The sequence below is a fragment of the Macaca thibetana genome, chromosome 5 (genome assembly GCF_024542745.1).
Source record: "Macaca thibetana thibetana isolate TM-01 chromosome 5, ASM2454274v1, whole genome shotgun sequence".
Classification (NCBI taxonomy): domain Eukaryota; kingdom Metazoa; phylum Chordata; class Mammalia; order Primates; family Cercopithecidae; genus Macaca; species Macaca thibetana.
In genome coordinates, this window is record NC_065582.1 from 108,551,603 (window position 1) to 108,575,183 (window position 23,581).

At 41.0% G+C, this 23,581-nt stretch overlaps 1 protein-coding gene across 3 annotated transcripts in view; it reads left to right on the forward strand.

Annotated features, from left to right (window-relative positions):
• Positions 1-23,581, forward strand: part of CRACD (capping protein inhibiting regulator of actin dynamics) — a 279,136-nt gene that overhangs the window by 120,116 nt on the left and 135,439 nt on the right. Inside the window, exon 2 of one of the 3 annotated variants that reach the window (XM_050791867.1) lies at positions 10,760-10,906. The gene's annotated coding sequence lies outside the window, so the exon portion shown is untranslated. Of the gene's footprint in view, positions 1-10,583; positions 10,907-23,581 lie in introns of those variants that run through there. The other 2 variants (XM_050791865.1, XM_050791869.1) reach the window with 2 other exon arrangements.

Consider the following 23,581-nt stretch of genomic DNA (forward strand, 5'->3'; position numbering starts at 1 on the left):
AAATAAAGGCTTAACAGTATTCACATATAGATCATTTTATTTATCTTTTTATTCATTGATTGATATATATAATATTATTTGCATATTCAACTATATATAATTATGTATAACTATGTAACTACATATATAATATAAATTTATATATATAAAACTATAGTTGTATATGCAAAGGATCCCTGGAAAGACACAAAGACACAAAGAAATTGGAACCATTCATTCCCTTCCTACCTTTAGGTCAAGGGGATTCAGGAATGCAGAAAGATTTTCCCCCTTCATACTACTGCTTTGGTACTATGGATGAATAGATGAATGGGCATGAGAGCTAGCCTGAGAACCTAATGACCGTTTATCACATAGCTTCCATAGAAAAAAGTTGTCAGCAATTCAGCAACAAACTTCACAAACCGATATATTAAACGAGTCACATTACTTAAGGTTACGGAATACCTGTGTTGAAGGGGCTCACTACAAAGGCATTCCTGAAATGGGTAAGATTCATTAGGGGCTGAGTTGTGGAGGGATCAGTGGAAATCTGTTCTCACTGCTAGAGAACAAACAAATAGTAAGTAAGTTGTTTCTTTGTAGCTAAATCAGGGAAGAATCTCTACTGTATTCTGAAATCCCAACAAAGGAGACTAGAGATGAGCTGATTTAGAGGAAAAGAAAATATGAGAATGGAAATTCAAGAAAGTTCCATATAGAAGGCCATATGGTTACAGTTTTGGGAACAAGCATCGTATCTAAAGTATAAATAATTTTTATCATCTAATCAGGAGCCTTGAGTTTCTAGCATTAGCTCGGGGAATAGTACTCTCAAAAGGAAAGGCTCCTTGGTGGTCCGTTTACCTCCCATGCCCGGTGAACAGGTTCATGAACCCATGCCAGGCCTATCTTTTCATGCCTGAACTTTAGATTTTCCTTTAAGAGTATTGGTTTTGTTTTGAGACAGGGTCTGGCTCTGTTACCCAGGCTGGAGTGCAGTGGTGCTATCTTGGCTGATGGTGCCTCCACCTCCTAGGCTCAAGCAGTCTTCCCACCACAGCCTCCTAAGTAGCTGGGACTGCAGGTGAACACCACCACACTCAGCTAATTTTTGTATTTTTCTGTAAAGATGGGGTTTTGCCATGTTGCTCAGGCTGGTCTTGAGCTCCTGAGCTCAAGCCATCCACCTGCCTTGGCCTCCCAAAGTGCTGGGATTACAGGCACTGGTGACTGACTCATTAAGAGTATTGTTAATCATTAGCAATTTATTCTGCAGCCAAGAGTCACGGAGATGAGTTTGTTTCCTAAGATGTGCTTGTGAACAACTGCCTTTGAGAAGTTGAAAATAAAGAAGCAGATCAGTTTACTCATCTCTAATTCAAGCAACCACCAGGGGTATTTTATCTGGTGAGCTACTTTACTGAAAAGAACTGAATGAGTTCAGTTTGTTAGGTTCTGTTTGTACTTTCACTGAGCAGCAGAACAACAATAACAACAATAACAACAACAATAACAACAATAACAACAACAACAACAACAAATCCTCCTTTTTCCTTCCTCCTCTTCCTCCTCCATCCCCTGTAATGGAATAACATTCGAATGCCAACATCACACACACAGAGGACCCTTCATTTCTTGGCTTGCCAATACCTACCTGTCACATGCCTTCTGGTTTGAGTGGAGTAATCCTGGTAGAATCCACGTAGCTCTGAAGAGTGGGTACTCTGAAGAGCGCAGGTTCATTGAAGGGATGATACATGTTCAGTTGCTCTGTTGGGATTGGGAACCATGAACCGCAGTGGTATTGGCAATGTTAAGTGGAAGGTCTAGGGAAAACCAAGGGTTCTCTGTGCTGCTCATTGATAATAGGGAGGCTTAGATATCTGGGTATCATTTTGGATACTTTTGGTATAGTCATTTTATATACTTTTGGTATTGGGTATAGAAAATCTCGGCTAGGTAAAGAGGGGCTAGACTGTAGGGGAACTTGAATGGCAGACTCAGACATTTATTCTGTGAATAGACTGGGCACAGTGGTTTGCACCTGTAATCTCAGCACTTTGGGGAGGGGGAGAAGGGAGGGTTGCTTGAGGCCAGGAGTTTGAGACTAGCCTTGACAGCATAGCGAGACCCTGTCTCTACAAAAAATTAAAAATTAGCCCGATGTGGTGGTGTGTGCCTGTAGTAGTCCCAGCTTGAGGCTGAGGTGGGAGGATCACTTGAGCCCAGGAGCTCGAGGTTACAGTGATCTGTGATTTGTGCCACTGCACTCCAGACTGGGCAACAGAATGAGACCCTATCTCTCAAGAAACTATTATGTGAATAATGGGGAGTCATCGTGTGTTTTGTAAATAGTAATTTAACGCAAGGAAAATTTGCCGAATTAATCTGGCAATAATATTTAGGGTTCAACAGAGGCAGACAAACTAAATAATAGGATGTTGCAGCAAGTCAGACATGAGTAGGTGAGATTCTGGGTCACGGTGGTGACAGATTAAAGGGACATTCAAAGAAAGAAACATGATTTTTAAAAAACTAATCGGGCAGGAAAAATGACAGAGAATGAAAAAGCAGAATGACAGATAGTCTTACAAAGATCATGGTCATTATATGATGAGTTAATGGGTGCAGCACACCAACATGGCACATGTATACATATGTAACAAACCTGCAGGTTGTACTCATGTACCCTAGAACTTAAAGTATAATTAAAGAAAAGAAAAGAAAGACTATGGTCATTGTAGCTGATGAGGAACAGATACTTGCTGTGAATATTTATCAGTGGAGGAGCAAAAGAGAATGTAGTGTTAAAAGCAACCAGGAAGACACAGTATCAAAGAAACTAAAGCAACAGTTTCAAGTAGTGTTGTCCAGTTAGCAGCATGATAGATTAGGGGGGCTGTAGATCAGAGACTGGTGGGTGTCAAGACAAATGCAAACTGAGCAACCGTTTTTATTTTGGGATTCACAGGTTATTGGTGGCTTTGAAAAAGTGCAATTTGAATAGAATGATCAGATCAAGAGTGAGGTGGGGGGTAAAGGAGTGAACCATGCTGAGATGGTGGAGATAACAAGTATGGGCAATTCGCCTCTGAAGTTTAACAACGAAGGGAAGAAGATAAATAATGATGAATAATGGTAAGCTTACAGACTACCAACACTTGTAGCTTAGCTAAGAAATGTTCCCTGCACAGACAAACAGTAGAAAATTATAAGATCTAGTGGTGGTGGTGGGGAATTTCAACCATATGCCTGCCTCTGTCCTATGGGTAAGGCACCTGTGAAGATGTTTCCACATGCTCATGGTTTCAAATTTTCCACCTTTATAGCTCCAACCATACAGCTTTAAGGAGGTCTGTTGCACCTGCATGTTCCTGGAAGTTCTGTTGGGGAAGAGGCTGGGGAAGGCAGGAGATGGAGGAACAGAATTTCTGTACTCCTGCTAGTGCATGGAGGTATCTTTTGAGGGGTTTTTTTTTTTTTCCTTCAACTTTACAATATAACTTTAAATCTAGCCAAGATGGGAAATGGGTCTCCTGTCCCAAAGTTCGGATCCTTCCTGCAGTACCCTTTTGTTAGGTGGGGAGTCTTAGAGGAATAAAAGGAAGATAGTATCAATATTTAGGTCCACTAAAACCACTTCTTTTGCCAATTGCTATTGAGAATGGGCTGAGAAGACACTGCTCAAAGTGACCACATTGTATTTGCCTGAAAAACTGAAACCATCTTGATAGGAACCTAATTCTGCCTGGTGGGAAACAGCAAGCAGCACAGTTACCACTGCTGGGCAGAAACCTTTTCAGTAATTCAGCTGTATTTTATCTGTGACAATCTGTTCTCAAGTGCCAGGTCACAGACATCATGACTTGCAGAAGTAAACGAATCTTGGAGATGTGGTTCTAACACCCAGCCTTTCTTTTTTTTTAAGACAGAGTTTCGCTCTTGTTGCCCAGGCTGGTGTGCAATGGCGTGATTGCAGCTCACCACAACCCCTGCCTCCTGGGTTCAAGCAATTCGCCTGCCTTAGCCTCCTGAGTAGCTGGGATTACAGGCATGTGCCACCATGCCCAGCTAATTTTACTTTTTTGAGATGGAGTCTCGCTCTGTTACCAGGCTGGAGTGCGGTGGCGTGATCTCGGCTCACTGCAACCTCCGCCTCCTGGGTTCAAACAATTCTCTTGCCTCAGCCTCCTGAGCAGCTGAGACTACAGGTACGTGCCACCACACCCAGGTCATTTTTCTATTTTTAGTAGAGACAGGGTTTTAACCACGTTGGCCAGGATGGTCTCGATCTCCTGACCTCATGATCTGCCCTCCTCAGCCTCCCAAAGTGCTGGGATTGCAGGCATGAGCCACTGTGCCTCGCCTAATTTTGTATTTTTAGTAGAGACAGGGTTTCTCCATGTTGGTCAGGCTGGTCTCGAACTCCCGACCTCAGGTGATCCACCCGCCTCGGCCTCCCAAAGTGTAGGGATTACAGGCATGAGCCACCACACCTGGCCAACACCCAGCCTTTCTGACTGCTGGACTGAAAATTTGAAATGCAGGCGACTTTCTCTTAGCACTTGTTTTTTGGGTGACCCTGCAGACAGCAGGAGCTGTGAAACATCCTAAACACAGCCATAGCAAATGGAAAAAGTCAAAGAAGTTTACCTTTGAGTATACATGCTCTGAGTTCACTGAGGATCACATTGCTCTTCCTTCTCCTTCAGAACATACATTGCCTCATTCTTGCTGATTTTGTTCTTGTATTTGAAAAAGTGCCCAGATATATTCATTCTTGAATTACAAATTGTTAACATTTCAGATGTTCTGTAAAGTTCTCCCTGAGGATATGAGAAAAGAAATGAATAGAGATGGGTGTTGAACTCCAAATATGAGTGTTCAACAAAAAACAAGTTGTAAATGGCTACCTCATCCGTAAATTGGTTTCCATGAAGCTACTTCAGTTTAGCTGACACCTCACTATATTAAATGTTTAGAGCTTCATCATTCCTACTTTGTCTAAATGAGAAGAAACTGAAGAAAGGAAAACTGGATTTCAGACTTGAAATCATACATAGACATACAGTCAAAGCTCATTATTTATGGATTCTGTATTTGTCAATTTGCCCACTTGTTAAAATTTATTTGTAATAATTGGTAAAATTTTATTTGCTTTAACTTCTTTTGCATATATGCCCAGAAGTGGAATTGCTATATCATGTGGTCATTTTATTTTAAATGTTTTTACAGACACCATAGTGTTTTTTGTGTCCACTGTACCATTTTACATTCCTACCAACAGGGTACAAGAAGGGCTTCAATTTTTCTGCATCCTCGCCAACACTTGTTATTTTCTATATCTTTGATAATGGCCATCCTGGTGGGTGTGAGGTGGTATCTCATCATACTTTTGATTTGTATTTCCCTAATAATTTGTGACATAGAGCAACTTGTCATACGCTAATTTGGCATTGATGTATCTTCTTTGGAGAAATATTTATACAAATCCTTTGTCTATTAAATTAATTGGGTTGTTTGTCTTTGTTACTGAGTTGTAGGATTCACACTACAATGGTTCAAACTAAAGTCCATTTTTTTAAAAGCATGCTTCTTTTTTTGATTTTTAAATTTTTTTATGGATACATAATAGTTGCACATATTTATGGGGTACATGGGACATTTTGATACAAGCATATAATGTGTAATGATCAAATCTGGGTAACTGGCATATCCATCACCTCAGACCTTTATCAGTTCTTTGAAGCTACTTCGAAGAACTGGAACTTTGTCTTCCAGCTATTTTCATATATACAATAAATTATTGTTAACTAAGTTGCCCTATTATGCTATTGAACACTTATTCTTTCTATCTAACTATATTTTTGTATCCATTAATCAACTCCTCTTCATCCCCCTCTCTCTGCTTCCCTTCTTAGCCTCTGATAACTATCATTCTCCTCTCTATGAACATGAGATCAATTTTTTAAATCCCACGTGTAAGTGAGAATGTGATATTTGCCTCTCTGTGTCTCGCATATTTCACTTAACCTAATGCCTAGTTCTATCCATGTTGCTGCAAGTGACAGGATTTCATTTTTTATGGCTAAGTAATATTCCATTGTGTGTATATATAACACATATTCTTTATCCATTCATCTGGTGATGGGCACTTAGGATGATTCTGTATCTTGGCTATTGTGTGAATAGTGCTGCAGTAAACATGGGAGTACAGTGTATTATTCTGTTTTCATACTGATATAAAGAACTATCTGAGACGAGGTAATTTATGAAGAAAAGAGGTTTAATAGACTCACAGTTCCACAGGCTTAACAAGAAGCATGATTGGGAGGCCTCAGGAAATTTACAATCATGACAGAAGGTGAAGGGGAAGCAAGGCATGTCTTACATGGTGGCAGGAGAGAAAGAGCAAGGCGGGAAAGTGCCACACTTTTAAACCATCAGATCTTGTGAGAATTCACTCACTATCATGAGAACAGCATGGGGGAAATCCATCCCCATGATCCAGTCACCTCCCACCAGGCCCCTCCCCTGACAAGTGGGGATTATAATTTAACATGAGATTTGAGTGGGGACACAGAGCCAAACCATAACATACACATATCTGTTTTACACACTGATGTATTTTTGGATATATTAACATATGCAGCAGTGAGATTGCTGGATCATATGGTAGTTCTCTTCTTAATTTTTTGAGGAACCTCCATACTGTTCTCCATAGTGGTTGTACTAATTTACATTCCCACCAACAGTGTACAAACATTCTCCTTTCTCTGCATCCTTGCCAGCATGTTACTTCCTATCTTTTTGTTAATAGCAGTTTTAACTGGTGTGAGATAGTATCTCATTGTGGTTTTTGATTTGCATTTCCCAGATGATTAATGATATTGAGCATTTTTTCATATACCTACTTGCCACTTGGATGTCTTTTGCCATTTTAATTTAATTCAGGTTTTTTTTTTAGCAGTTCTGTTTTTTATTTTTAAAAAATTTAAAAAATATTTGTTGGTATGTAGTTATGAGTTACATGAGATGTTTTAATGCAGGCATGCAGTACATAATAATCACATCAGGGTACCCAAACAGGGCATCCTCATTTGCCATTTTTAAATCAAACTATTTGTCTTTTGCTATTGAGTTGTTTGAGTTCTTTATATATTCTGGTTATTAATCCCTCGTCAGATGGATACTTTGCAAATGTTTTCTCCTGTGTTGTCTCTTCATTTGTTGCTTTCATCTCTATGCAGAAGCTTTTTAGCTCAGTGTAATCCCAATTGTTAATTTTTGCTTTGGTTGCCTGTGCCTTTGAGGTCTTAATCAATGAATCTTTGTGCAGGCCAATGTCCTGAAGCATTTCCCCAATGTTTTCTTGTAGTAGTTTCATCAATTCAGATCTTACGTTTAATCTTTAATTCATTTTTATTTAATGTTTGTATATGGTGAAATATAGAGATCTGGTTTTTTTATTCTGTATATGGATATCCAGTTTTCCCAGCATCATTTATTGAAGAGACTGTTTTCTCCCCAGTGTATGTTCTTGGTGCCTTTGTTGAAAATTATTTGGTTATAAAAGTGTGAATTCATTTCTGGATTCTCTATTCTGTTCCATTGGTCTGTGTCTGTTTTAAACCTGTACCATACTATTTTAGTTATTATAGCTTTGTAGTATATTTTGAAATAAGGTAGTATGATGACTCCAGCTTTGTTCCTTTTGCTTAGTTTTTTCTTTGGCTATTCGGGATCTTTTGTGTTTCCATACGAATTTTAGCATTGCATTTTTTATTTCTCTGAAGAATGTCATTGGCATTTTGATAGGGATTTCATTGAATCTATAGATCACATTATGTAGTATGGGCACTTAACAATATTAATTATTTCAAACTATGAGCATGGAATATCCTTCCAATTTCTTTTTTTTTTTTTTTTTTTTTTTTTTTTTTTTTTTTTTTTTGAGGTGGAGTCTCACTCTCTCGCCCAGGCTGAAATGCAGTGGCTCGATCTCGGCTGACTGCAAGCTCCACCTCCCAGGTTCGCGCCGTTCTCCCACCTCAGCCTCCCAAGTAGCTGGGACTACAGGCACCCACTACCACACCAGGCTAATTTTTTTGTTTTTGTATTTTTAGTAGAGATGGGGTTTCACCATGTTAGCCAGGATGGTCTTGATCTCCTGACCTCGTGATCTGCCCGCCTCGGCTTCCCAAAATGCTGGGATTACAGGTGCGAGCCACCGCGCCCAGCCCAATTTCTTTCATTAGTGTTTTATAGTTTTCATTGTAGAGATCTTTTAATTCTTTGGTTAAATTTATTCCTAGGTGTTCTTTTTGTAGGTTTTGTAAACGAGATTACTTTCTAGATTTCTTTTCCAGATTGTTGGCTGTTGGCATATAGAAGTACTACTGATTTTTGTATGTTAATTTTGTATTCTGCAACCTTACTGAATTTATCAGTTCTAACAGTTTTGGTTTTTTATAGAGCCTTTAAGTTTTTCTAAATATAAGATAATGTCATCTGCAAACAAGTACAATTTGACTTCTTTCTTTTCAATTTGGATGCCCTTTATTTCCTTCTCTTGTCTAATTGCTCTATCTAGGACTTCCAGTACTATGTTGAATAAAAGTGGTGAAACTGGGCATCCTTGTCTTGTTCCAGAGCTTAAAGGAAAGGCTTTCAGTTTCCCCGGTTCAGTGTGATGCTATCTTTTGGTTTGGGTTTGTCATACACACATGGCTTTTATTGAGGCATGTTCCTTTTATGCCCAGTTTCTTGACGATTTTTATCATAAAGGGATGTTGAATTTCATTGAATGCTTTTCGGGAGGCATCTGTTGAAACCATCATATGGTTTTTGTCTTTTATTCTATTAATGTGATGTATTGATTTGCATATGTTGAACCATTTTTGCATCCCTGGGGTGAATCCCACCTGATCATGGTAAATGATCATTTCAATGTGATGTTGACTGCAGTTTGATGGTATTTTGTTGAGGATTTTTGCATCTCTGTTTGTCTTTGGTTTTCGTATGAGGGTAATGAGGACCTTGTAGAATAAGTGTGGAAGTATTTCCTTCTTTCCAATTTGTTGGAACAGTTTGAGTAGGATTAGTATTAGTTTTTCTTTAAATGCTTGGTAGAATTCAGTGAAGTCATCAGGTTCTGGGCTTTCTCTAATGAGAGACTTTTTATTGCTACTTCAATTGTGTTACTTTTTATTTGTCCATGTTCTCTATTTGTTCAATCTTGGTAGGTTGCATGGATGTAGGAGAGCAACCATTTCATCTAGGTTTTCCAATTTATTGTTGTACAGTTGTTCATAATAGTCTCTAATGAGCCTTTTTATTCCATGGTACCAGTTGTAATGCCTTCTTTTCTGTCTCTGATTTTATTTATTTGAGTCTTCTCTCTTTGTTTCTTAGCTTGGGTAAAGGTTTGTCAATTTTGTTTATCTTTTTAAAAAGCCAACTTTTAATTTCGTTAATCTTTGGTGGTTTATTGTCTCAATCTTATTTATTTATACTCTGATCTTTATTATTTGTCTCCATCTACTAATTTTGGGTTTGGTTTGTTCTTGTTTTTCTAGTTCTGTAAGAAAATGTTGATGAGATTGTGTAAACTAGAACTCTCATATATTACTGATGGGAGTGTAAAATGATACAACCACTTCTGAAAAATGTTTCATAGTTATTACAGAGTTTAACAGAGGCAAAATGTTGAGCTCATTTCTTTGCATTTCCCTTCTGTCTGAGATCTCCTCAGCCTGTAAGTTGGGCAAAAGTTCCACTCACTTTATGTTCCTCCAAATATCCACTTTCTGCTAGCTTTCTCAGTAGTTTTGCCCTGCGCTTCCTAAAAAACCAGTAGGTGTCTCAAAAGGAAAAGTACAAAATGTCTAACTTGCTTCAATTTTATTTCTCTTCTCCCTTAAGATCATGGCCTCTCATGTCCTGGCTGCCTTGGTGGTCCTCTAAGCCTTTAAACAAGTTTTAAAAATAACTTTTGTCCAACTGTTCTAGTTGTACTCAATGAGAAATTGGTCTGCTGGAAGCTAGTCCCTCAGAGCCAGAACTGAGAATTCTTCTTTAAACCCATACAAGCCAACCCCCATCAGGGCCTGACACTTATGTCCATCCTGAGATTTGGAGTGACTTCTTCCTGTATTGTTGCCCCAGAATGTTGTCTTGTTTCACAGGGCTTTGCAAAGGGCCTGTGTTAATCTGAGGTTGTTTCTTGGACATTTTCTACCTCCGTTCCAGCTAAAATCTACATTCATTACATCCTGGTTTTCATTCAGGCAGCTTTAGAAGGTATTGTTTCACTGGCTACCCACAGGGAGTTCATTAACCTAGTTAACTCTGTGATTTGTATTAGAGTAAAAAGGTGCCTTCACTAGGAAACAACCTAATGATTACTGCCTTCACTTGTCTACTAAATTGGATTTGTGTCTTCTCGCTTCTTGAATTTTAGCTAAACTAGCTGAATAATAAATGTGAGAACCCTATATGTAAGCATGCGGAAGTCTCAGTATTCAGGGGTGTGATTCTTTTAGTCCTCTCAAAAGGGGGAACAGTTAATAATAAATGCTTTTAAAGCTCTATAGTAAATTTTGGCTAAACAGTGCAAATCGAGTATTACTAAACCTAATTGGAAGCCTCATGGAGGGGGAAGAAACCTCTTTTGTACAAACTTCTGCCGAGGATTGGAAAAGAGATTCGTTTTAAAGGCTTCCCAAGAGAGGATTGAAGACATAAAGTTCTTGATGTTTTGTTTTTTTCTCAACAGCTTACAAGAGCAGTGATTCCCAGGCTTTCTCAGCAATGTACCCCATTTCCTGACATTTACGGCTGAAGGTGAATTTTTCCTTTTGCAAGGAGAAAATTTTGGTGGAGAATCATCCAACAAGAAAAGGACCTGTGGCTATTAAGACAGGTAAGTCTTTTACGTAGAGTATGGAGAGGGAAGTAACTTATGGAAAAAATGTTAAGGAATGTTTCATTTGTTGTAAGTGGTATTCTAGAAATAGTATGTATTTTACTGAATATCAGGACAAGTGATCCTTGCCATCAGTGATCTTCTAATCCTAAATTGCATTCCCAACTCTTCTACTTCCCAGCTGAGTCAACTTGGACAAGTGACTTAAATTCTCTGAACCCCAGTTATTTCATCTATAAAATAAAGTTTCATGGGAAAAGGTTTTGTAAATGGGAGAGGACATGTAATACAAAAATGTGGTTATCAGCCAGGTACAGTGGCTCAGACCTGTAATCCCAGCACTTTGGGAGGCCGAGGCAGGCGGATCACTTGAGGTCAGGAGTTCAAGACCAGCCTGGCTGACATGCTAAAACCCATCTCTACTAAAAATACAAAAGTCAATCAGGCGTGATAGTGGGCACCTGTAGTCCCAGCTACTCAGGAGGCTGAGGCAGGAGAATCGCTCGAACTTAGGAGGCAGAAGTTGCAGTGAGCCAAGTTTGTGCCACTGCACTCCAGCCTGGGCAATAGAGCGAGACTCCATCTCAAAAAAAAAAAAAAAAAGGGTTATCATTGTTCATTGTTTTGTTGCTATTAGAAAATTCTATGGTAATGGCCTTGCGTCTCATGTTGCTTTTGAGTCACAGAGCTTGGTCCTGTGAGTTTGGGGAACTTTGTCTTCTGAGTGCTGGGAGTGGGAGGCATTCCTCATCTGCCTCCCGTGTAAAAATAACATCATATCAGCCGGGCGTGTTGGCTCACGTCTGTAATCTCAGCACTTTGGGAGGCCAAGGTGAGCAAATCACAAGGTCAGGAGTTCAAGACCAGGCTGGCCAACATGGTGAAACCCCATCTCTACTAAAAATACAAAAACTTAGCTGGGTGTGGTAGCAGGTGCCTGTAATCCCAGCTACTCGGGAAGCTGAGGCAGGAGAATCGCTTGAACCTGGGAGGCAGAGGTTGCAGTGAGCCGAGATCTCGCCACTGTACTCCAGCCTGGGTGACAGTGCAAGACTCTGTCTCTAAATAAATAAATAAATAAATGGCATCATATCATTCTTTTGGCTGCAGATATCTGCCACTTAATTTTTGTAAGTTGTGGCAAGGGATGGAAGTTAAATATAAGATCAAAGGAAATAAAATAACAACTACCTATCAACAATGACCTATTATGATAACTACCTGTTAATAAAAACTACTCATTAGTTGTCTTAGTTGCTATGATAAGCATTGTATTGAGTATTTGGTTACTTTATTTCATTAAATTCACATACCAAGCTTTGTAAGATGAGTGTTACCTCTACCATGAGATTTCTCTTGGATTGACAGCACCCCTTAGGGAGTAACTTAAAGAAGATAAAAGTCAGTCTGATTTCTTGTAATTTAAGAGGTTTTATTAGATGGTGGGAGTTTGAAGCTTTTAATTTTTTTCTAATGTTTTACAGTGAACACATACAGCTTCTGTAATAATTAAAGTGGTCATTTGAAAATGCATGATGGATTTTTAGAAAATTTTTTCTTAAGCACCTACAGTGAACTAGGTACTATTTTGGAAGTTTGTTCACATCAGTGCATGGAGCTTCATGTTCTAGCATGAGTAAAGATGATAAATACTGCACATAATAAACACGTTACTAGGATATTAGAATCCACTGAGAACATGGAGAAAAGAAAAAGTAAAGTAGAGCAAGGGAGGTTTCTTAGTGGGCTGGGAGTGCAAATTGCAGAATGGGCCTCATTGAGGAAAGGCAGGAAGTCAAGAGTTGGCTCTGGGCCTGTTCCAAGTAGAGGAAGCAGTGGGTGCAAAGACCCTAAGGAGGGAATGCAGCTGGGGTGTTCTAGCCACAGCCAGGAGCCAGTGCTGGAGCAGAGTGACTGGGAAGGTCAGATCCACAGGAAATGAGGACACTTTTGGTTTAGATGCATAAGATAGGTTGCTTTGTTTTCTTCCTATCTACTTGATTTGTTCTGTTTCCTCTACAGTTAAAGTACACTTACACCCTCCACCCAACACACACACAAAATACATACATTAGGCCTCTAGCACCATATTAATGTACTAGGAGTGCCATAAGAAATTAGGCAAACAGAGCTTAAAACAACAGAAGTGTATTGTTTCACAGGTCTGTAGGCTAGAAGTTCAAAATCAAGTTAGGGCCATGCTCCCTGTGAGACACGTCGGAGGGAAACCTTCCTTGGCTCTTCCTGGCTTCTGGTGGTTGTCGGCAACCTTCGGCGTTCCTGGGCCGCGGCGGCATCGCTTCAGTCTCTGCCTTTGTCGTCACCTGGCATTCTCACTGTGTGTCTGTGTCTTCACATGGCTGTCTTTCCTCTTCTTATAAGGACACTAGATACATTGGACCAAGGACCCACCCTACTTCAATGTGACCTCATCTTAAACTAATTACATCTGCAACAACCCTGCTTCCAAATAAGTTCAAAGTCAGTGGTACTGCGGGGTCAGGACTTCAGCTTACTTTTTGGGGGATACAATTCAAACCATCACAACTACCTTAAATAATAAGTAATAGATACTACTATTCCCATCTCACAAGTGGAGAAACAGGCTCAGCAAACTCAGATAACTTGCTCAAGATCAGAGTCAGTAATCAAAACAGCCAGGTCGGCTCGACGCGATGGCTCACACCTGTAATCCCAGCACTTTGGGAGGCTGAGGCAGGTGAATCACTTGAGCCGAAGAGTTCGAAACCAGCCTGGGCCACATGGCAAAATCCTGTCTCTACAAAAATCACAAAAAATTAGCTGGGCATGGTGGTGTGTGCCTGTGATGCCAGCTACCCGAGAGGCTGAGGTGGGAGGATCACTGAAGCCGGGGAGGTTGAAGCTGCAGTGAGCTGAGATTTTACCACTGTACCTCTCACTCTGCCTGGGTGACAGAGTGAGACCCAGTTTGTCTCAAAAACGAACAAACAAAAAAAGCAGAACAGCAACAAAACACACAGCAACAACAAAGAAACAAAAAACCCAGCCAGGTCTAGGCCAGGCATGGTGATGGTACCTGCAATCCCAGCCACTCAGGAGGCTGAGGTGGGAGGATCATCGGTGTGATTTCTCCATGCCGCTTATATGCTACTAGGGCCATGATATCAGGCTGGAGCTGACAAGGCACTGCCCTGATCCAGGGTAGGGATTGCACATATACGATGTTGCAGTCCCTGTCCAAATTGCTTAACTCCAAAAGAGCTCACAATTGATATTCTACCTTAGCTTTCCTATCAGAAGCCACTCCTCCTTCTAGCATGACAGACATAGGAAACAGATGCTTTTTTCCTCTTTTAGGAAGTTTTCCAGGGAAGTAATACTGTAATTTTAAAAACATATGTAGAATATTTTGTGACAGAATTAAATGATTTTTTTCTCATACAACATAGAAAAAAAAAGTGTGTGTGTGTGTGTGTGTGTGTGTGTGTGTGTGTATGATTCCCTGAGTCTGTTGGTTTCTTGCAATGGAATTGGGGATTTTGGCCGGGCACGGTGGCTCACACCTGTAATCTCAGCACTTTGGGAGGCCAAGGAGGGCGGATCACCTGAGGTCAGGAGTTCGAGACCAGCCTGATCAACATGGAGAAACCCCGTCTGTACTAAACATATAAAAATTAGTTGGGCGTGGTGGCACATGCCTGTATTCCCAGCTACTTGGGAGGCTGAGGCAGAAGAATTGCTTGAACCCAGGAGGCGGAGGTTGCGGTGAGCCAAGATTGCGCTGTTGCACTCCAGTCTGGGCGACAAGAGCAAAACTCCGTCTCAAAAAATAAAATGAAAAGAATTAGGGGATTTTGAAAGCCTTGAATATATTTTGGCTTTTCATTACGTTTAAAGATTCCCTCCTAACATGCAGCCGTCTAGCCATTTGTGTTCCTTGGCCTGCAGCCGCATCACTGCAGTCAACTCCAGAGCCTTATTTTAGGCATGGTCTTGAGGGCTGCACCCGAGAGAAGGAAAGCTACACCAAAACAGAGCTGAGCACGTTTCCATGCCTGCACAGGCACATGGTGTAGAGGGACATCCTGGGTTAGGCTGAAGGTAGAAGAAGCGACCACTGTCGGTCATGCTAGAGAAATGTCTAAATCCTGGTCAAAGAAAGCAAGTGCTCAAAGCTAAGTGTTGTGTTAAGTCTGGGAGGTGAGACAAAGCCATAGTAGGAAAACCATGCCTGACCTCAAACTGGGAAGATTCAAGGTTTATCATGAAGTAGAGCATGAGGCAAGGTGAGTGGTTCGGAGGTTGATTGTGAGGGCTTCGGGGGCCTGTTTGTCCATGGCTCTGACTGTGCCATGTTGGGGTGAAAGGAGAAGTTGTCAGGTGAGACTGGGCAGCCCCCATCTGCTTTTCCTCAGTTTGCATTCAGCCATGTTTTTGTTTACATGGGCTTGTAGTTTCCTTTCAAGCTCCTTTTTTTTAACCTCTGTTCTAAATGTGTTTTTATTCTCTCTAAGCTTTTGGGCTTTTCTTTGCACTTAACAGCAGATTGCTTTGGATCTTCATCTTAGTAAAAAGAAGGGGGAAAAAAGCTGCCTCTCCTCTAAAGATCCTCCTGCTCTCTGTTAACATTTCTTTCTTTTTTCTTTTTCCCCCAAGACAGAGTCCTCTCTGTTGCCCAGGCTGGAGTGTAATGGCGCGATCTCAGCTCACTGCAACCTCCACCTCCCAGGTTCAAGTGATTCTCGTGCCTCAGCCTCCTGAGTAGCTGGGACTACAGGCATGTGCCACCATGCCCAGTTAATTTTTGTATTTTTAGTAGAGATGGGGTTTCATCATGTTGGCCACATTGGTCTCAAATTCCTGGCCTCAGGTGATCCACTTACCTCAGCCTCCCAAAGTGCTGGGTTTATAGGCGTGAGCCACACCTGGCCAACATTTATTTTCTTTGTTCTGGAAGTGTGTGGAAATGGCAAGGTCATCATATTCTTCTAGTGAATTAAAACAACCCTTAGTCTTTGTCTGATGTCACCGCCACCAAATGCCACTCCTGGGACATACCTCCGTCACACAGGTCTGGTTGGGGTTCTAGAGTCTAGTTAACACAGGTCTCCTCGATTGCCTTTTGGTTATCTAGCTGGCACTTTGTAGCTGCAGATAAATAGTTGCTGCTCTTGCTACTACTGCAGCTGTTGATTGTGAAGTTAGACTACATGGGCCAGGCAAATCTGGGATCATTGGTTTGAATTACTTCTCTGCTACCAACATTCCGGTAAGTACTCGGCTTTTCACAGGAAAGTCCTGAAGATGACTGATACTAGAATTTAAAGACTTATTTAATCCCTCTTATCACTATGGAATGGAAACAGGATCCTCCTTTTTCCCCAATAGTGGTAGATTGTTGAGCAATGAGAAATAATTAGTCCTTTAATTATAACACTTTTTAAAATATTCAGGTGAAATTCACATTGCATGAAATTAAACATTTTAAAGTGAACAATTTAGTGGCATTTTGTATATTCACACTGTTTTGCAACCATCACCTCCATCTCTTTCCAAAACATTTTCATCACCCCAGAATAAAACACTGTACCCATTAAGCAGTTACTCCCCATTTCCCCCTCCCATCAGCCACTGGCAACCACCAATCTTTCTGTCTCTATGAATTTATCTTTTCTAGATATTTTATATAAATGAAATTGTACAATCTGTGATGTTTTGTGACTGGTAAAATGTTTCATTGTTATTACCAATCATTTATTTTTTTCAATCTTCTCCTGTCATTATGCTGGGAGAGCTGGGGTGCTATGGGAATATTAATATCTTTCTAATTAGGACCTCCAAAAAGAAAACCCCTTCAGAACACCTGCTTCACTTTAGTTGCTGGTAGGCTTCTCTTCATGAGACGGGTAGCAGTTTAGAATTTAGCTACTTAATCTGCAAGGATATGGAAAATTTGACTTTACCTTATTTCACTTCCATCATGGGGCTCAATCCCCCGGGCACCCTCTCTCCCTACCCCTGACTTATGTCATTGTTCTAGTGGTCTGAACTCCAGTTTATCCCATCATCCAGATGAACCTGTAATTGATATTTTGGCATTGGGATAGCTAGAGATTATATTGCTAGCCTAGGCAACAAAGCAGTCTCTCCCAAGGGAGTTAAACGATACTAGCCATTGAAGATGAAAATTTGAAGAATACTTTACACTGTCATCTCTTGGGAAGGCTGATCACACCCATCCCTCCTTTCTTCTGTCCTTGGTGAAATAAAGGCTGCTCCGGGAGGGCTCTGGGATGCATACAGCAGAGGCTTGAAATAAGATTCCTCTCTCCATCTGCCAGACGTAACCCAAGATGAGTTGCACAGATGAAGCTGGCAGAGAAATGGGAAACTGGATGGCAAACGAGGTTCTGAGGGGACCGAAATTCTAGTTAAATACTTTTGTGATGGTAGAAGAGCTCTTGGTCTCATAATACAGAACTTAAGAATTAGGTTGGTGTAGTGCTAGTGGTTCAGCAAATGCAACCTCTCTGCAAGTCTCTTTTCTGTAGACTTCCTGGGAGTGTAGTGTTATGAACAGGTGCCATGGAACCACAGTTAAACACAGGACAAACGATGACTTGTCTCCATCAAATATGATTATTGTATACTGTACTATATGCTAGGGAGGACTGAATCATCAACTCTGTGCTTTAAGATATCTGTTCCAGGAGCTTGAAAACAGCAACTTTAGAGTAACTAGTTTGACAAGCAATAGCAGAGAGATGAGGATGGGGTAGGAGCGTTTTGTTGATTCCTTTCGTCTTCACTCCCTCCATTAACATGCACGGAACTTTTTACATGCCAGACATTGTGCTGAGAGGTGAGGATATGAAGTAATCATACTGTTCAGGAGTTCATGGTCACTTCCTCCTTCCTGTCACATCTCCGTTGCCTCAGGTTCTCCTGCTCTTAACAGAGAACTGTAAGTAGTTGTATCTTGTCTGTCCTCCATGATAGGAAGTAGCTTCTAAAAGCCAGGGTGCCAGGCACAGTGGCCCATGCTTGTAATCCCAGCACTTTGGGAGGCCATCATGGGAAGATTGCATGAGCCCAGGAGTTCAAGACTAGCCTGAGCAACATAGTGAGACCTCATCTCTAACCACAAATTTTTAGAAAATTAGCCAGGCATGATGGCGCACCCCTACAGTCCCAGCTACTCACAGGGAGACTGGAGTGGGAGGATGGCTTGAGCTTAGAGGGTTGAGCCTGCAGTGAGCCATGATCATGCCACTGCACTCCAGCCTGGGCAACAGAACAAGACCCTATCAAGAAAACAAAAACAAAAATAAACAAACAAAAAAACCCAGAGCCTCTGAATTTGCCATTGAACCTTTGAATCTAGCATTGCCCTAGCAAATACTTAGTGCATTGCAATAGGAATTGAACTTTATCAAATTGAATTCAGATATGTAAACAGATAACTGGGTAAAGTGTGATTAGTGATATTTGAGAGAGTTTTGTACAGAGTGCTAGGGAACACAAAGGGCAGCGTAAACAACGGCCACAGGGGCCTCCCAGAGGTGTCATTTGAGCTGTCTTGAAAGATGAGAAGGTGTTTGCCAGACACACACAATCTCCACAGGTCACACTTACATGAACATGTTTCTTAGGAGAGGCCCTTGGATCCTCTAAATCCTGTCCTTTCTTTCGTTTATGTAACTTTAGAAAAATGAATGTTTGATTCACCACAGCTTTGGATCAAGCCTACAGACAGTACAGGCTTTTCTTCTAGCAAACAATCATGTTAGTAAATCTCGGGGATGAAGTCAAAAAATACCCCCAACCAACCAACCAACCAAACAAACAAACAAAAGCTATTGAATTTATTACCCCTATTTACAATGCCCATTTTAATCTTTTTCCTTATTAAAATAAATAATTTTTTTTCTTCTAAATTGGCCCAAGTGAAGCCAAGATTTCATTCCCATGATCCTTTCATCATTTCAACAGACACACGCTGAATGCCTGCCATGGATAAGTCACTGCTCCGGACTCTAGGCTCACGAAGAACAAACAGCAAGACAGTTTCTGCTCCCACGGAGACCAAAAATTGACACCAAACAGAAAGCTAAAGTCAGCACGGAAAGTGTGCTCCACTAGTGTTTACTGTTAAAGCATAATCTATTGTTTACATACATGCACACAGAATAAGTATTAAGCTTCTTGAAATAAATGACTAATTCTGAACTGCAGTTCAGAGTCCAAGCAAGGAACAATGAAGAAGGCTATCCTATGACCGGACGATTTACCAGGAAAAGGAAAAAGCACCCTTAGTCTAAACTTCACTGGGCACATATTTTAAGAAGCCTCAGAAAGTTCATTCCATGCAGAAAAACATCCCCCAAAAGGAGCATTTAAAAGAGAACTTAAATTTTATATTAAGGACTTGGATATGTTTATGTATTTTTTAAAATCTGTATCATTTTATTTTCATTTCTTTATGGTAAATTTTGGTGTTTTATAGAACTGGAACCCCAATTTCTAATAATTCTTATTATTGGTCTAATAATACACAAGTTAAGAATTAGGAGACAAGGACGTGGTTTACCAAGGCTTGACATGCTTGGCCCATCTAGGAACTACTTAGTGCTTGAGTTGGGGAGGGCCTGCGATAGATGAGATTGCTCACCCTGATGCTGCCAATTCCAAATGCCCATCTTCTCTTCTGCATCTCTTCTGGTCAATAGCTTAGCTGTCCTTAAAGGATAAATTCAACACCAACCCAGTTTATTCTCTGACACCTCCCCTTCCCAGAAGTGAGTGTTTTATTTTTTCCCTCCAGACTCCTACAGCAGCTCATTTATATCTGTCTAACCTCTCTCTCTGTCTGTCTCTCTCTCTCCCCCCTTCTCCTCTCTCTCTCTCTCTCTCTCACACACACACACAGACACACACACACACACACACACACAGAGAGGTTAACATTTTCCACTTGGCTTATAATTTTTGGTAAATATGTCCTATCCTCTACTAAGTGACCATCTCCTCGGAGTCAGTGCTATTTTCCTTCATTTCTTTATATCTCATTTCCTCCACCCTCATCCGAATACCTATCTCAATGTTAAACCATAATGGGCTAGGTGTGGTGGCTCACGCCTGTAATCCCAGTACTTCAGGAGGCCGAGGCGGGTGGATCACCTAAGGATGTGCATCATTTAAAGAGTTCAAGACCAGCCTTACCAACATGGTGAAACCCCATGTCTACTAAAAATACAAAAATTAGCCAGGTGTGGTGGCATGCTCCTGTAGTCCCAGTTACTCAGGAGGCTGAGGCATGAGAATTGCTTGAACTTGGGAGGCAGAGGTTGCAGTGAGCCAAGATAATGCCATTACACTCTAGCCTAGGCAATGGGGGTAAGACACTGTCAAAAAACAAACAAACAAACAAACAAACAAACAAAAAAAACAACAAAACCATAATGGACACTCAGCTGTAACTCAGTGACTTCAGTGATTGGGATTTCAGCCTAGATAAATGTATGCAAGAATGTCTGCCTGTCTTCCCACTGGCATTATCCATAGCATAATTCCTTAAACATTATTTCCCAAAGTAGGTTCCACAGAACAGTAATTCTAAGGAATATTTAAAAAGTATTTCATACTTTGGGAGATTCTGAATTAAACAAAGTTAAATAGGATTTTTTATTGCAGGATGTATTAGTCTGTTCTCACATTTAGGTCATGCTGATATAAGAGGTGGGTTTCTATGGCCTTGGTCAGCTCTGTCCCTGTGACTTTGCAGGGTACAGCCCCTTTCTAGCTGCTTTCACGGGCTGGCATTGAGCGTCTGCAGCTTTTCCAGGCACATGGTGCAAGCTGTCTGTGAATCTACCATTCTGGGATCCGGAGGACAGTGGACCTCTCCTCACAGCTCCACTAGGCAGTGCCCCAGTGGGGATTCTGTGTGGAGGGAGTCCAACCCTACATTTCCCTTCCACATTGCTCTAGCAGAGGTGCTCTGTGAGGGCTATAAAAAATAAATAAGCACACTATCCTGAGAACAGCATGGGGGAACCACCCCCATGATCCAATCACCTACCAGATCTCTCGCTACATACATGGATTACAATTCAAGATGAGGTTTTCATGGGGACACAGCCAAACCGTATCACAGGACTTCTCAAATTTTAGACATTGAGGAGATTAAGTGAATAATGTATCCCACAGTCATTTGACCAGAGAAACCTTGATAATTTTCCTAGAATGTGTATTCATTTTCTATTGGCACTGTAACAAAGTACCATAAACGCAGTGACTTAACACAAATTGTAGTTCTAGAGATCAGAAGTCTCAAATGAGTCAGCAGGCCTGGCTCCTTCTGGAGACTCTAGGGGAGAATCCCTTTCGGTCACCTGCCTTCCTTGGCTTGTGGCCCCCTCCTCATTCTTCAAAAACAGCCACAAAGCATCTTCCAGTCTTCCTCTCTCCCTCCCTTCCTTTGTTCCTCCCTCTCTCCCTCCCTCTCTCTCTCTGTGACCTCTGCTTCTACCATCACATCCTCTCCTGTGATTCTGACATTTCTGTCTCCCTCTTATAAAGACCCTTGTGAATACACTGGGCTCACCCAGATAATCCAGGCTCATCTTCCCACTGCAACATCCTGAACTTCAGCACATCTGATCCCCTGTTCACAGTTCTGGGAATTGGAAAGTGGACGTCTTTGGAGAGTCATTATTCTACCCGCCCCAGGACATGTGTTCTGCAGCAGCACTGCCTGCAATCAGGGCGTTTGCCTCCAATCTGAGACCTGTGTGGAACGCCCAACCACCATGTACAACATTATTTCTAAGGGAAAGTGAATTCTGAGTTGTGGAACAAAACAAATGAACATCTGTGATACACAGCCATGGATAAACTGTGAACTCTTTTTATAGTAACCTTGGCAGTGATAACAAAATAAAGACTAGTAAAGGCTTTCTTGTACATAAATCTGCTAAAACTCCCTTCTCTCAGTCCCAGATGTAGAGCTCTTGTTTTCACAATACATCAGACAAATTGTGTGCTAGAACTGCCCAGAAGAAGTATTTTCTGTCAAAGTCAAGACCTTTTAAACTGTATATAAATATGAACCTACTGTACATTGAACTAAGAACAAACTCATCATTTTGTGATAAGTTTACTCTTTATTCAAGAAGGTATACTGGCCAGGCGCAGTGGCTCATGCCTGTAATCCCAGCACTTTGGGAGGGCGAGGCGGGCGGATCACTGTGGTCAGGAGTTTGAGACCAGCCTGGCCAACGTGGCAAGACCCCGTCTTTCCTAAAAATACAAAAATTAGCTAGGCGTGGTGGCGCATGCCTGTAATCCCACCTGCTAGGGAGGCTGAGGTGGAAGAGTTGTTTGGACCTGGGAGGCAGAGGTTGTAGTGAGCCAAGATCACACGCCACTGCACTCCAGCCTGAGTGGCATCAGAGCAAGACTCCATCTCAAAAAAAAAAAAAAAAAAAAAAAAAAAGAAGGTATACTGTGCTGGGAATTTTAACTTTTAACTATGTCATGCCCAGTGCCCAATAGATTTCAGCAACATATATCTAATCCTGTAGTCACTAAGTAGGGCATGTGATACAAATGTGAAATCTGATGTGAAGACTTGTGGGAAGAGGTTCATGATGAGAAACAGTAGAGAAATGAAATGAGAGTTGAAAAGAACTCAGACCAAGAGTTAGAGGAAGGATTAAAGTCTAACATGTATCATATCATGAAAATTTTGTTTTAAAATAAGCTTTGGGAAAAACAAAAACAAAACAAAAAAACACAAGCATTGTCCCATGCAGAAGAAACAAAGTACTCAAAGGAAGATCCTGGATTTTAAGTAGAATGAGTAGAATGAGAAGACCTTTTCCTGATCTGAAAAAAAGTGAACTTTTCCTTGCAAAACACAGGCATGAAAGAGCTTTGAAATTCCACATAGATTCACGATATCTGAAATTAAATGGAATGGGATAAGACTGATTAATATTAGCTTCTCTTCACCCCACACAGACAACACTTAACACAAGACTATGAGTTCCTCCATGGCAGGGGCAGTGTCTGATTCATCTTTGAGTGCCCAGCCGATTAGTCCATTCTCATGCTCCTAATAAAGACATACCCAAAACTGGGTAATTTATAAAGAAAAAGTGGTGTAATGGACTTACAGTTCCACTTGAATGGGGAGGCCTCACAATCATGGTGGAAGACAAAGGAAGAGCAAAGGGATGTTTCACATGGCAACAGGCAAGAGAGAGTGTGCAGGGTCACTCCCCTGTATAAAACCATCAGTTCTCGTGAGACTTATTCATTGTCAATGAGAACAGCATGGGAAAAACCTGGCCCCATGATTCAGTTACCTCCCACCGGGTCCGTGGCATGACACGTGGGGATTATTACAATTCAAGGTGAGATTTGTGGTGGGGGGCACAGAGCCAGACCGTATCACCAGCCCCAGGATACACCATGTAAAATGATCAAAGTTTGTTATCATAGCATTGATTCATTTGGGGGAGACTATTTAAAAGAAATTGGCAAAAGAAAGGGTGTATGAGAAAAGAAAAATAAAAAGTATGGTATACAGCAGACTGTTGAGATTTTCAGAGGACATGTCTAGAGATTTTCTTCCTTCCCAAATTGTTCATTTCACTCCAGCATATAATTTTCCCCAAAAAAACA